Here is a 14,150-nt window from a genome sequence, read left to right on the forward strand (position 1 = left end):
AAATAAATTTCTTTTTTCTCTAAGTTATTAGTATATAGTAACAGCCCAAAGAAACTAAGACACTTTATGAAGTATCAAGTTTCTGAATATTTATGGTCAGTCTATAACAGGTTGTGCCACTTAAGCAAAATTTTTATAGCATTGCACTTATTCTTAAGCTACATATACACACACACATATATATATGTATATATATATATATATGTACCAAGGAAGACAGAATGGTGTGAAAGTTAGCATATTGGATTAGAGGTGACAGAGGAATGGTGGGGTAGGGCATGTCATATGCACTAATGGTGCTGGTAGTGTGTGGTAATTTAGTACATCAATAGTAGAAACCGGAGCATTATTATTACCCTATTACCTAAAACATATATTTTTAAATAATTATGAGGCCAAAAAGATAATTACAAGCCAAAAAATTAACAAGTGTAAATGGAAACAGAACCATGAAATAATTTGAATATCTCAAACTCATTTTCATTGAGATCCAAACTTCACAGAATTTTGGAAATTTGAGTTGTTTCTAAATTTCTAAATTTCTCTGTTATATCTCTAAATTTTTCCCAGAAGCTAATATCTCATGCCAATAGAGTATGGAGAGGGGTATAGCTACAGTTTGAAATTTGTATTAATCTGAGGAATGTGACCTTTAAAAACAAACAACAACTCAACAACAACAACAACAAATAGAATATAGCTCAGCAAACTTACTGAAAGAGGGTAGGTACAGGGGGCTGGAGCAATAGCACAGCGGGTAGGGCGTTTGCCTTGCATGCGGCCGACCCGGGTTCAATTCCCAGCATCCCATATGGTCCCCTGAGCACCGCCAGGGGTAATTCCTGAGTGCAGAGCCAGGAGTAACCCCTGTGCATTGCCGGGTGTGACCCAAAAACCAAAAAAAAAAAAAAAAAAAGAGGGTTGGTACAAACTGTATTAATAGGAAGAGAGACAGTGGTTAGTGTGTCTGGTCTGTAAACCAGAAAAAAATGTTTTTGATTATACTCTTTCAGTGCCTAATGTCATGACCTATGCTTTAATATTTATCAGCTGAATTGGACCAGACAGGTACTTAAACCAGACAGGTTTAAGGTGTTTCTCTTTCATGCTGCCCAATTCAATTCTATCCTCATAGCCAAAAATAATCCATGTACACTAAGCAGAGTCCTGAGCACATCTGGGTGTACTATTCCCCTACTACCGCACTACCACACACACACACACACACACACACACACACACACACACACACACACACACACACACAAATTCCGTTGGTTGGTAACCAGTGTAGGTCAATTACTACTTACTAAATACTACTGCAACTATTTAAAACTGCTAAACCACTTTTAGTTTGTTGACCTAATTTTAATTTAGAGACTAAATTATCAAAATCATGAACTGTAAATTCATACCTCTACTGGAAAGTTGAGGCCATTTTTGCCAGGATTAACAAATTTTAGAGCAAGATATCATTGATAAACCGGTATTCTATTTTCCAAATAACTTGTGGGGAAACCAACTCTTTACGGCCTCATTTCTTTTCTTTCAATTTCTTTATTTCTTCTCTTTTCTTTTCTTTTCCTTTATTTGTGTGTGTGTTTGTGTGTGTATGTGCGCGCGCGCGCTTATTTTCAGCAACACCTGGTAATTCTCAGGATTTACCCTTGCCTCTGCAGGCAGGAATCACTTCTGGCAGGACTTGTGGGTGTCAGGGATTAAACCCGGGTCAGCCACATTACAAGACTGTCCTACCCACAATACTATCTCTCCGACCCTAAGACCTTATTTCTTTTAGAAATATTTTATGTTTATCATCACAATATTTGAAATACATTATAATTTGAATTGTCAATTCTACAAATTTAATCAATATATCTTGAAAATTCAGATAAATCCACTTTCATTTTTGGGTACTACATTCTCACCACCACCAATAAATAGTATCCATATCTCTGATTTTAAAATGAGGGACCTCAAGTGCTGAAGAGATAATACAGCAGGTATACTATCACTTTTCTTGCACTCAACCAACCCAGATTTGATTCTTAGCACCCCATATATCCCCTGCACCTCACCAGGAATGATCTCTGAGACTAGAGTCAGATTAAGTTCTGAGCACCACCAGACGTGAACTAAAAAGCAATAATAATAATAATAACAATAATAAATAAAATGAGAGACTAGAATGAATGAAAGAAAGGTTTTTTTTTATTTAAACATGATCGCAGTCACAGTCACAGTCATCCCGTTGCTCATAGATTTGCTCGAGCGGGCACCAGTAACATTTCATTGTAAGACTTATTGTTACTGTTTTTGGCATATCGAATACACCACAGTAGCTTGCCAGGCTCTGCCGTGTGGGTGCAATACTCTTGGTAGCTTGCCAGGTTCTCCGAGAGGGGCGCAGGAATCAAACACGGGTCGGCTGCATGCAAGGCAAACACCCTACCGCTGTGCTACGATAAAAATACTTTTTTGTCAAGAGGCTTAAGAGGGTCTTTGCAGATATACATATTCCTAACACTTGAATCTGAATAGAAAAAAGTGTTTAAAAATACATTATAAGACCTCAATGTCTTATAGGTCAACCATATAAAACTGATTCATTTTCTTTGCTAATGGGTGACAGACTATTTTAGCTAAATATCATAATTTGATTTTGTGACATACTTTTTGAGAACTGCTTATTAACACAGATGACTCAATGGTGTTTTTACCCAGTTCCATTGTTAACAGTAATATCCGTGAGAGCCTGTTCTTCAAAGGAAATATCCATATTTTCAAAGGAAAGAATCCAACAGGATTATTTAAAAGATAGCACTGTAGCACTGTCATCCTGTTGTTCATCCATTTGCTTGAATGGGCACCAGTAATGTCTCCATTGTGAGACTTGTTGTTACTGTTTTTGGCATATCAAATAAGCCACAGTAGCTTAGCAGGCTCTGCTGTGCAGGCAGGATACTCTCGGTAGCTTGCCAGGCTCTCTGAGAGGGACAGAAGAATCAAACCCAGGTAGACCATGTGCAAGGCAAACACCCTACCTGCTGTGCTATTGCTCCAGTCCCCACTGTGCTATTCTAAACTGCTAATGCAGAGACCCTCATGACAAATTAGTACTAAACCTTGATAAACTAGTATCTTCCTTGGAACTGATTACTGAGCTATACATTTCTTCCCAATCCCCCTTCTTTGTCACAGTCACTGGTAGATTAGGATAGTGTGATGCTAATTTCTCCTCTAAAATTCTTTTCAATATTGTCATTATTCTTTAATTTTTCTCTACTTTCACATGTTTTGAAAAAGAATGACAAGCTCCCATTTTTGTTAGGCTAGCAACAATGCTCAGAGAACAATTGTCACCAGACAACTGGATAAGCAACACATTTGCTCATTCAATACATTTGATCATTCAACTCTGTTTCAAACAGAATCAGAAACGTGCCAGTACAGAACTTGTTAGCACACAGGACTTAACACAGAACACAAATGTTGCCGAAGGCCTGTGTGTCTGGAATATGCTGAGTAAGCAGTGGGAGAGAGGTGCCCAGGTGACTGCCCACGCAGATTGGGAGATGGAGCGACGACGGGCAAGCTGCAAAGTCACCATTAAGTGTATTATTGAAATAAGCCCAACCTTCAGGGGAACAACGATGCTGGATTCCAAGCAATAAAAGAAAGAGAAGAGGGAAAATGAAGAAACAGCCCATGGTCCAAATTGTAACCCTAACAGAAAACTGGAGTTGCAACCACTGGGTCTTGGGATTGTGCCTATACCAGAGAGATGAAAGCAGAACTTGTAGACATCCTGCTGTCCTTTCTCCACTCTGGAGGGAGGCACAGGGACAGCCAGATGGTCAGCTTCTGAGGGGGGAAGTCGTTAGTTTTCCTACCAGTGCTTGGGTCTCCCGACCCAGTCCTGGGTCAGCAGGGAGGGCCCGAGAGCTCAGTAGTTGGGGACTGCAGGACCGTCAGCATGGGGGATGCCAAGGCCATGCTGGGGGTTTAGTTTTGTTCCTCAAATACATTTGTATAAGGCAACAAATGTATAGATCTTGTGGGTAATAAAAAACTGTTTATCTGATACTAGAGGGTTATGGAAAGCATAAAAAGGGTCAGCACCTCTGCCAAGGGCCTTGCAGTGTAAAGAATTGTTAGTTCTGTAAAGATATCACTTGTCTTCCTGTTGATCTTCAATTTGCTTGATCGGGTGCCAGTAACATCTCCATTTGTCCCTGTCGCGTGCTAGTGTAGCCCAAGGGTATTTGCTCGCTCCAGGAACAGGAAGAGCCTCAAACCATTCATTCAGGGTTTTAATGAGGAATACTGACCATCTCGTTGGTGGGCGGCCACGCAGTTTTTTGATGTCCCGTGGAATCCAGTTGGTAACAGCTCTAGTCCAGTAGTCATTTCTGAATCACATTACATGTCCAGCCCATCTGATTTTTGATGTCTTGGCAAACAAGACAACATCCCTGATTCTTGACCACTGATGGAGTTTGGAACTCCAAATTCCTTCTCTCACAGATTCCTTCTATGATATTCCTAGCATATCACACCTCCACTGTAAAGATAACTCACTTAAATATACAAATATAATAGTCATCTCTTGTCTTAGCATATCCAGGAATCCCTAAATCTCAATTGTGAAAATAACAAAGCAGAAAGTAATTTTTAGTACAATAATTTGAAACCAAAATGTATCTCCTTGAAGGCAATATAATTTTTAAAGAAAGAATATTGAACGGTAATAGAAAACATTAAATCTTAGGATTTTGATAGTCAGCCCTGTAGTCAATAAATATAACTAAACAATGAAACTATATCTTTATTTTTAAGAAATGCAGATAAATAGGAGCCTGAGAAAAAGTGCTTACCTTGCATATTTGCTATCCTGTGCACTGTACATGGTTCCCAGAGCACCACCATGAGTGATCCCTGAGCAATGAGTCAGGAGTAAGCCCTGAGTAGAGCTAGGTGTGGTCAACCCCCCAGCCAACCAAGAGATAAATTGATAGTTTTTGTTACCCTGATTTTTCATTCTGAGGAAGTGTATCTATCATCCACTTTCTGTTTTATAATTGAAGCATTTCTCTGAGTGCCAGAGAGATAGTACAGTGCATAAGGTGCTTGTGATCCCCTGAGTCTTCCCAGAGTGGTCCCTGGACACAGTCAGGATTAAGCCCTGAGCACACCTGGGTGTGTCACGAAAACAAAACAAAAGCCATCAATAAATGTAATCCTCTGATTTGGACAACAGGACAATCTCACCACTCTTTCTTCCAAACAATTACCTTTATTCTTTGAAGATTAAAAAAATGTATCATTCTCTTTAATAAAACATTAAAATCATATTTTTTGTTTGATAAGTAGATGGGAATAAAAGGCATGCAAAATTTATCTGAGGATTTTCAGGAAAGAATTTATTTAAGAGATTTACTTTTGGGGGGCAGGAATGGTAGAACAATGGGTAGGGTGCTTCCCTTGCATCTAACTCATATGGGTTCAATTCTCTGCTCCCTCACTGGTCCCCTGAGCCTAGCCAAGACTGATGCCTGAATGCAGAGCCAGAAGTAATCCCTGAGCACCACTGGATCTGGCCCAAAAATAAGAAACAAACAAACCAAGTAATATAGGATTTCAATGAAATGGAGAACTATTTAAAATATATGCTATCTTTTTAAGATAGCTCCACTTAATTAAAATTTTTGCCAAAAAAATATAGAATTAGTAATAAAAGCTTATTTGTCTCTGCACGTGGTAGACACATGTTCCTAGTCTACCCTAGATAACTGTGTAATCTCCGGGCAGCTAGGGAAAGCCCCAGCGGCCCTACTTCTGGCTGCCCAGGTTCGTTGGACACGGGCTGTTTCCCCACCCAGGACTGCCCAGACCATGGGTGGACAAAGGAGGAAATGAGGGCCAAGCTGGTTGATGATCAATTGCTGATTATTCCATTCTCTTCACGTGTCTCTTCCAGTCTCTCTGAGCTACTCATTTTGGTCTCACACGGTCCCTCATTCCTGTGCCTTCCTGTCTCACCGGCCCATCTCTCTGAGCTCTGTCTCACAGCTGATCTCTCCCTCTCCACGTGCCTGCTCCTGCATTCTTCCCCTACATTCTTCTCCCTCTGTCCCCCTTGCTAGTCTCTCCGTGCTCCCTCTTGCTGTCCTCATCTCTCTCATCTCTCTCCAACTCCCCACATTGGGGGGTAGACACCACACCCTATCTGGCAGCAAAATCAACATAAGAAAGCCCTTCTTTTGCTCACAGGCAAAATACCACTTAAGATGTTTTTCTCCTTTTCTCAGTCCAATAACTTAATTAACATCTTGATTAACATCTTAATTCTACTTCTTAATATTAATGTATGGACACAGTAAGAGATACATTGAGGCTTGTAGGGCGGCTCTCCTGGGAACATCTAGCCACAGACTCAGACTACAGTGCTCAGGCCATATTAATCTTTCCTAACCCTAGTAGGGTCCAAATCTAGTTATTACTTTTTGGATCATGACAGAATTTATCCATGAACAAGCTCTTAACTTATAGTTAAGCATTATGGCACTTTGGCCAGGCCTATTTTGATGCCAGGGTAGCATATAGCTCACAGCTTGCACGGGGTCCATCCAGTCCCTCATGGGGACCTTGCTTTTGAGGTGCTAGGAAGTAAGAGCAACTGAGGCTTAGGTTGAGAGAACAGATGTCCAGGAGGAAAATATCATTCTGAGTCAATTAACTTTTAAAGCATAGCATTAACTGTCTTCTTGTGTCCATACAAACAGGACATTGCTCTGAATTAACTACGCAAAGGACTTAAGTAGAAGAGAAAGACAATATTTACAAGTCACTAGAGCACAAAGAAAGAAGTTACAAATAAACAAAGGAAAGGGAGCACTCTGATGGGAGTAACTCAATAAACCTAAGCTCCCTGTGGCAAGGCAGAAAAGGACAAGCCTGTGGTTATCGTACAGATAAGTCATTATTTCAAAATCAAAACAGTAAGGAATGGTGGATATTATAATTTGCCAATAAGCATAATGAACATTGGAAACTTTCGTCCTGGTTAAGGCAAAGAACTTGATGGTATCAAAAAAGCAAGAAGGCAATTAACAATTGTGGAATACTTAATATGGATAAGAAACACTCCAAAAGTGTCAAACTTCATCCCAAACTTTAAAATGTTGTTATTATTATTATCCCCACTAAAAATATAAAGAAACCAAAACTCAAAGATATAATTAATTGGCCCAAGGCCTCTTAATAAGAAATGCATTGCCTTAAGGTGTGTACACTGTGAACTGTGGATTATAGATCTGTATTTGAGTTTAAGATAACACTTCTGTGCTTTCCACAGAGACAACGACGACTCTGTTAGCAGTACTGGCATGCAGCAGAGAGCTCAGCATGTTTGCTTCCAGATCCTGAGGCTCTGTTTTGCATATGCGAGTAATAAAAGCCAATCAGAAGCAAAGCTGTGAAGTTGGTAATATGGGTTTTGCTGACTCCACCCTACTTTTGCCTGAAGCATTCTGATGCCTTGCAGATATCTGGCACTTTCAACTGGCCCCAGTGCTGAAGTACTGTGATCCTGCAAACCTTACCTTCTCCTACAGTACCACTGATTGCCTTGGAGAAACAAGTTCCAAAAATGGGGAGAAGAGCTGAACACACATCACAAGAAATTCTTCTCATTATCACTTATTGTCAGGGAAATACAAATCAAAACAAGGATGAATTGGAGGCCATAATATGGCAAAAGCGAGCCTCATGACACTTGCCTTGTATGAGGCTGACCCTGATTCAATTCTCTGCACAGCATATGGTATACTGAGCACAATCAGGAATAATCTCTGAACACAGAGCCAAGAATAAACCTAAACCTTCAGCACAGCTAAGTGTGGCTCAAATTCCCACATCCACAAAGTCCCCCCAAAAAACAGTGAGTTACCACCTTAGTGAGAACTGTCTGTCTCAAAAAGGCCAGAAGTAAGACAGACTGGCATGGGTATAGGAAAAAAGGAACTATCTTCACTACTGATATGTATATGAACTGGGGCAGCCTATATGGAAAATAACATGTAGATTCTTCCAAATAAAAAACATCGATACACTAAAGGATCCAGCAGTTTCACTCCCAGGTGTATATTTATAAAAAACACAAAAACACTTGCTTGAATAAAAGTATATGCACAACTGTGTTCATTGCAATGCTAATTATCATAGTATCTAGAAACAACCCAAGTGTCCAACAACAGATGAGTGGACAACAAAGTTGTGGTGTATATACACAAGGGAGTATTACTCAGTTCTGAGAAAAGATGGAATATTGTATTTCATGACAACACGGATAGTAACAGAAGAGGGCATGATCAGTGATGTCAGTCAGAAGGGGAAACGTGATTGTTTCACTAGTACATGTAATATAGAGAAGAAAAAAGGGAAAATATACAGAAATAGTCAGAGTCAAAAGAAAACAAATATGATTTTAACCACAAAACTAAGTTTACTAGTAGCTGGTAAATCAGAAGGAAAATCAAAGCAGGAAGGGAATCAGTGATTGTAGTTGAGGAATGTTGGTACTTTGTTGGTAGTTGTGGTGCTTTAATTCACTAAAACATTCATAGCTTTTGGCTGGAGCAATAATACAGAGGGTAGGGCGCTTGCCTTGCATGTGTCTGACCCAAATTTGATTCCCGGCATCCCATATGGTCCCCTGAACCCACCAGGGGTAATTCCTGAGTGCAGAGCCAGAAGTGTCTCCTGACCATCATAGGATATGGCTCCAAATCCAAAAATAAATAAATTAATTAAATAAAACATATATAGATGCATAAATCAGTTGCTTCAATAAATAGCAATAATAGTGCATGAGTTAAAAGACCTATATATTTGATAAATAAAACAGGTTAACAACTGATTTAGTCTTATTTCCGGACTTACAAATTTGACTATTTTTGTATGCTTAATTGAATTTTTTTAGTTTTAAAAATTCTTACACTTTTTACCTAATACAATTGTATTTTATGTATTATTTCAACAGCAGTACAAACTTTATCCAGTTGGTTATTTGTAATTTTTTTCCTAAATTGTTTTGATTTTTTATCTCTATATTAAAGCAATTTCATTAGTCAAATTTATTGATGTTTTCAAAAGAAATAGCAGACCATAAAAAACATACAAAACATAACCAAAAAATATCTGACAGAAGTTTTCTTTTTAAATGCACTTCAGTTAGGAGGACAACTAAAAGAAAAAAATAAAGTTACTTAGCTTACGGTCAACTCAAGTTCAATCCTCGACTCAACATATGGTCCCCCAAGCACCACCAGGAATGATCCCTGAGGACAGAGCTAGGAATAAGCCCTTAAGTACCACCAAAAAACAAATTTTAAAAAATATAGTCATTTTATTTAAGAATATATGAGGTGAGACAGAGAAGGGATGTGTGTGTGTGCATGTGTTTGTGTGTGTGTGTGTGTGTGTGTGTGTGACATGTTCAAGAGAGAACCCAGGCTTTCTCTATAGGGAAAAGAACCCAGGGTGAATTACACATTCAAGAGAGAATGACGGTGAGGTGGAGTGGAGACCAGCGAGGACAGGCATTCAGGCACTTGTCTTAATTGTTGTCAACCCAGGTCAATCCACAGCATGCTTGTGCTTCCCCAGCACGGCACTTTCTGGAATCATCATCATCATCCTGTTGGTCGTCAAATTTCTCGAGCGGTCTCAGTAACATCTCTATTCATCCTAGCCCTGAGATTTTAGAAACCTCTCTTTACTCGTCCTTCCCAATGGTGCCATATTGGAGGCTTTTTCAGGATCAGGTCAACAAAACCATCATTGTTACTGGTTTTGGCATATGAATACGCCATGGGGAGTTTGCCAGGCTCTCCCAACTGGAATCATAACTGGGCATAAAACCAGGAATAGCCCCAGAGAACCATAGGATGTGATCAAGAACCCTTATCTGCAAAAAGAGAGGGAACTTTTTCAGTGGGGAGAAAATTATTATTATTATTCTTTGGGGGAAGGAGGGGAGGGAGGGTGCCACACTCAGAGGTTCTCCTGGTTCTGCCTTCAGGAATTAGTCCTGGTGGAGAACTGTATGGATGCAGGGGATTGAATTCATGTTGGCTTCATGCAAGGCAGACTATAAATAAATGTTTGTAATAGTGGTTTAAGAAAAAAATTAGAATTCAATACAAAATCATTCAAAACCAAAACTTTGTCCTGTTTGTATGTCAAGATATTTTGTTTAATAAAGATATATACTAGTCTCAACACTATGAATTGAGTAGTTAAGAATATACATAAAGCAAAAACTATTTGAAATTCAAGAATAAAGAGAAAATAGTATTAATAAAATAGAATTTTCCACAGTTTGACAGCTCAAGTAAAGATTAGCAATCAGAACCCACAGAAAAAAAGTATTGATAAGGGTAAATAGGTGGATATCAAATTCTCTAGCTAAAATAAGAACCTTTTACTAAATACCTATGTAAAATAAACATAAAAATGGCTTTGTACTCACACATGAAAAAACTTTGAAAAAATATTTTCCCATATATAATCTTATCAAAAATATCACAAAATAGTTACTGTATATTACTAATTATGTTAGAGCAAGCCAAATTAAATAAGTTATCTTTTTCAAACAAATATTTCTCAGCAATTAATATAAGACAAGAAATTTAAAGTTTATTTGATAACTAAACTGAAATTATTGTTATAATCAAATCTAAGATTTTAAGTGATTAGATTACTAAATTGTATTAAACAAAATATAATTTTAATTCTGGTTTTTCTTTTTTTTTTTCTTTTTTGGGTCACACCCAGCAATGCACAGGGGTTAGTCCTGACTCTGCACTCAGGAATTACTCCTGGAGGTGCTCAGGGTACCATATGGGATGCTGGGAATCGAACCTGGATTGGCCGCATGCAAGGCAAACGCCCTACCCGCTGTGCTCCAACCCCTAATTTTAATTCTGAATTTTGTGCCTTACATAGCTATTCCACAAGTGTAGAAAGATTTTTTTTATGGTATCAAACTCAGTGCAAACGTGAGCTGTCAAATGCTAGGTAAAGAAACCAAAACCATTTTGTGTTTTGTTAATAAACTTATTAACAACAATAATTAACAGCAAAATATAAAAATTAGAAAATGAACATATTAATAATTAGCTTAATATTCACATGAAGTTGCATATCATATTTAATTGGACATATTAACAATTAATAATCCAGAGACTTAAAAGACTTAAAAGCAAGCTCCCAGAAGAGAGCGAAGCAGAGTGTCTCTTGCCAGCGCATCTGGCTGTCTTCCCAGGGGCCTCCTCAGAGGGAGATGGGCTCCAACTTCCCTCCCTACCCCAAGCAGAGCTCCCAGTGGCTGAAGACCTCCGGAGCCTAGCCACAGCCATGCTCAAGGCCCCTCTCCCCACGTTCGGACGAGCCTCATGCATGAAGGAACCAGCAGAGGAACCCAGGTGTGTGGGACCCAGGACTGAGACCTCCAAGGCTGCTCAGATTGGAACTGGGCCTCCTCCGCCCAGATTTCCCATTTCCCAGTAGCTAGGCAGTCACACCCAGGGCCTGCCCCCGGCACTGTGTAATCCTGTCAACAGCCAGCATCCAGACACTTAAAAGCCAGCTCTGGAAGCGAGTGGCCTTGAGATATCTTATAGCCTACTTCTCCTTCTCGGAGAACCTGGCAAAGTACTGGGAGTCTCCTGCCCACATGGGAGAGCCTGGCAAGCTCCCCATGGTGTATTCATACGCCAAAACCAGTAACAAGTTGGGTCTCATTCCCCTGACCCTGAAAGAGCCTCCAGTATGGCATCGTTGGAAGGACAAGTAGAGAGGCTTCAAGAATCTCAGGGCTTGGATGAATGGAGATGTTACTGAGACTGCTGGAGAACTTCGACGATCAATGGGATGATGTGATGATGATGATGATGATGATGAACAATTAACTTAATATTAACACGAATTTGCATATCATATTTAATTGAACATATTAACAATTAACTTAATATTAACGTGAAATTGCATATCATAATTAATTATTGGTAATAATTAATTAATATAAGAATCAAATAGCATAGTAGACATTAAAGAAATGCATAGATGCTACAGATAATTTTCATATACTATTTTGTGGTGTCAGCCTCCACTTCTTTTTCATTCACTAGAGGATATAAAGAGGAACTACTAATAGTGTTTGGGAAAGTTAAGCAAAAATCACACATTTTTCTGCTCTATTTCTAGGGTCAAGTCACCATAAGATATGGTGAAAAGAGGCAAAGATGTTGCACATCTTGTCAAAAGCCATAAAGAAATTGTCAGTTTTCTTCATCTCTCTTTTTCTCTCATGGAGAGGGCCTTTATAGAGCCATGCATTTGAGATTTCTTTTTTATTTATTTTACTTTTTCTTTTTTGGAGGGGTGGGGGGACGGTAGTGGGGAAGCATAAAGTTTTTATTGAAACTTATTTAGAAAAATGCAAGAGGTAAGGGAGAAGTGCATGTTTGAGAGAGAGCACAGACTTCTTCTCCAGAGTGTAAATAGACAAGCAAAGAGATAAGCAAACAAGGCACATGTTCAAGGAAGAACACGGGCTTGAAAAGTAAGCCAAAGATTTCTTTTTATTAAAAAGCTTTATTGACTTTATACAGAAAGGACTGTCAGGGTAGCAACACAAGACAGAATTCAAAAAGCAGCTGGCCACTTGTTTTTGAATCTGTTTTTAATAATGACAAAGAAATTTTTTGCTCAGTTTAAGATTCTTAATTAGGAATATTAATAAAGGATTCAAGATAGAAGCATGGTCAGAGAAGGAATAAAATAAATTTGACTCAGATAAATTTGAACTCCATTTTCTGGGCTCCTTTGTTTTAGAATTGTCAGGATGGCCAACAGATAGAGAAGTGAAGACCAAATGACATGCTCAAATGACACTGAGCATGCCATGTCTAAGGAATGTATGTAGGGTTAGTATGTATCATAATCTACCATTTTCAAGTTGTTGGGCGTTCGCCTTTCACGCAGCCGACCCGACTTTGATTCCTCCACCCCTCTCAGAGAGCCCAGCAAGCTACCAAGAGTAACGAGCCCGTGGCAGAGCCTGGCAAGCTACCCGTGCATATTGGATATGCCAAAAACAGTAACAATAAGTCTCTCAATGAGAGACACTACTGGTGCCCTCTCACACAAATCGATGAGCAACGGGATGACAGTGACAGTGATGTATATATACTACTATATGATCTTCGAAGAAATTGAGAACTAGTAGATATGCAAGCGTATGGGCGATCCACACATGATTTCACATTTCCCTCAAATCACGTGAGACTCCTAGCTTCTCATACTTTCAGAGGTCTTTTTGTTTCATTTTGTTGTTAGGATTGAAATACAACACTGATGCTCTCTGTCATACCATTATTTTTGCCTGTTGTGGGAAAACTACCTTGTTAATTTGAACAGTTTTGCTTCTACTATCTAACATGTTTTTTGTCTTAGTCTTGCATAGCACTTGAATTATCTCATGGGAGATAAATAAAAAATGAGAAAAAATGGTATTTACATTTAGCAGAGCTTCCAATAAAAGGTAGATCAAAGATTTGGTTAACAATGTGCTGAATCTTGAATCCCTTTATTTGTGTGTGTTTGGTACACAGCATCAAATTCAGGACTTTACACATGCAAGGTGAAAATTTTTCTTCCAATTCATATCACCTGCCTCTAAAGCCAAACTCTTTTTTTTTTAATTTTTTTATTAGTGAATCACCGTGAGATACAGTTACAGACTTACAAACTTCCGTGCTTACATTTCAGTCATATAATGGTCAAGTATCCATCCCTCCACCAGTGCCCATTTTCCACCACCAATGAGTCCCAGCATCCCTCCCACCATCCCCACCCAGTTCCACCTGCCCCCACCCTGCCTCTGTGGCAGGGCATTCCCCTTTGCTCTCTCTCTCCTTTTGGGTGTTGTGGTTTGCAATAGAGGTATTAAGTGGCCATCATGTTCGGTCTATAGTCTGCTTTCAGGGTGCATCTCCCATCCCGAGTGGATCGCCTAGCACCATTTACTTGGTGATCCCTTCTCTAACTGAACTGCCTTTTCCCACAATATTTGAGGCCAGCTT

Source organism: Sorex araneus, chromosome 4 (genome assembly GCF_027595985.1).
Source record: "Sorex araneus isolate mSorAra2 chromosome 4, mSorAra2.pri, whole genome shotgun sequence".
Classification (NCBI taxonomy): Eukaryota; Metazoa; Chordata; class Mammalia; order Eulipotyphla; family Soricidae; genus Sorex; species Sorex araneus.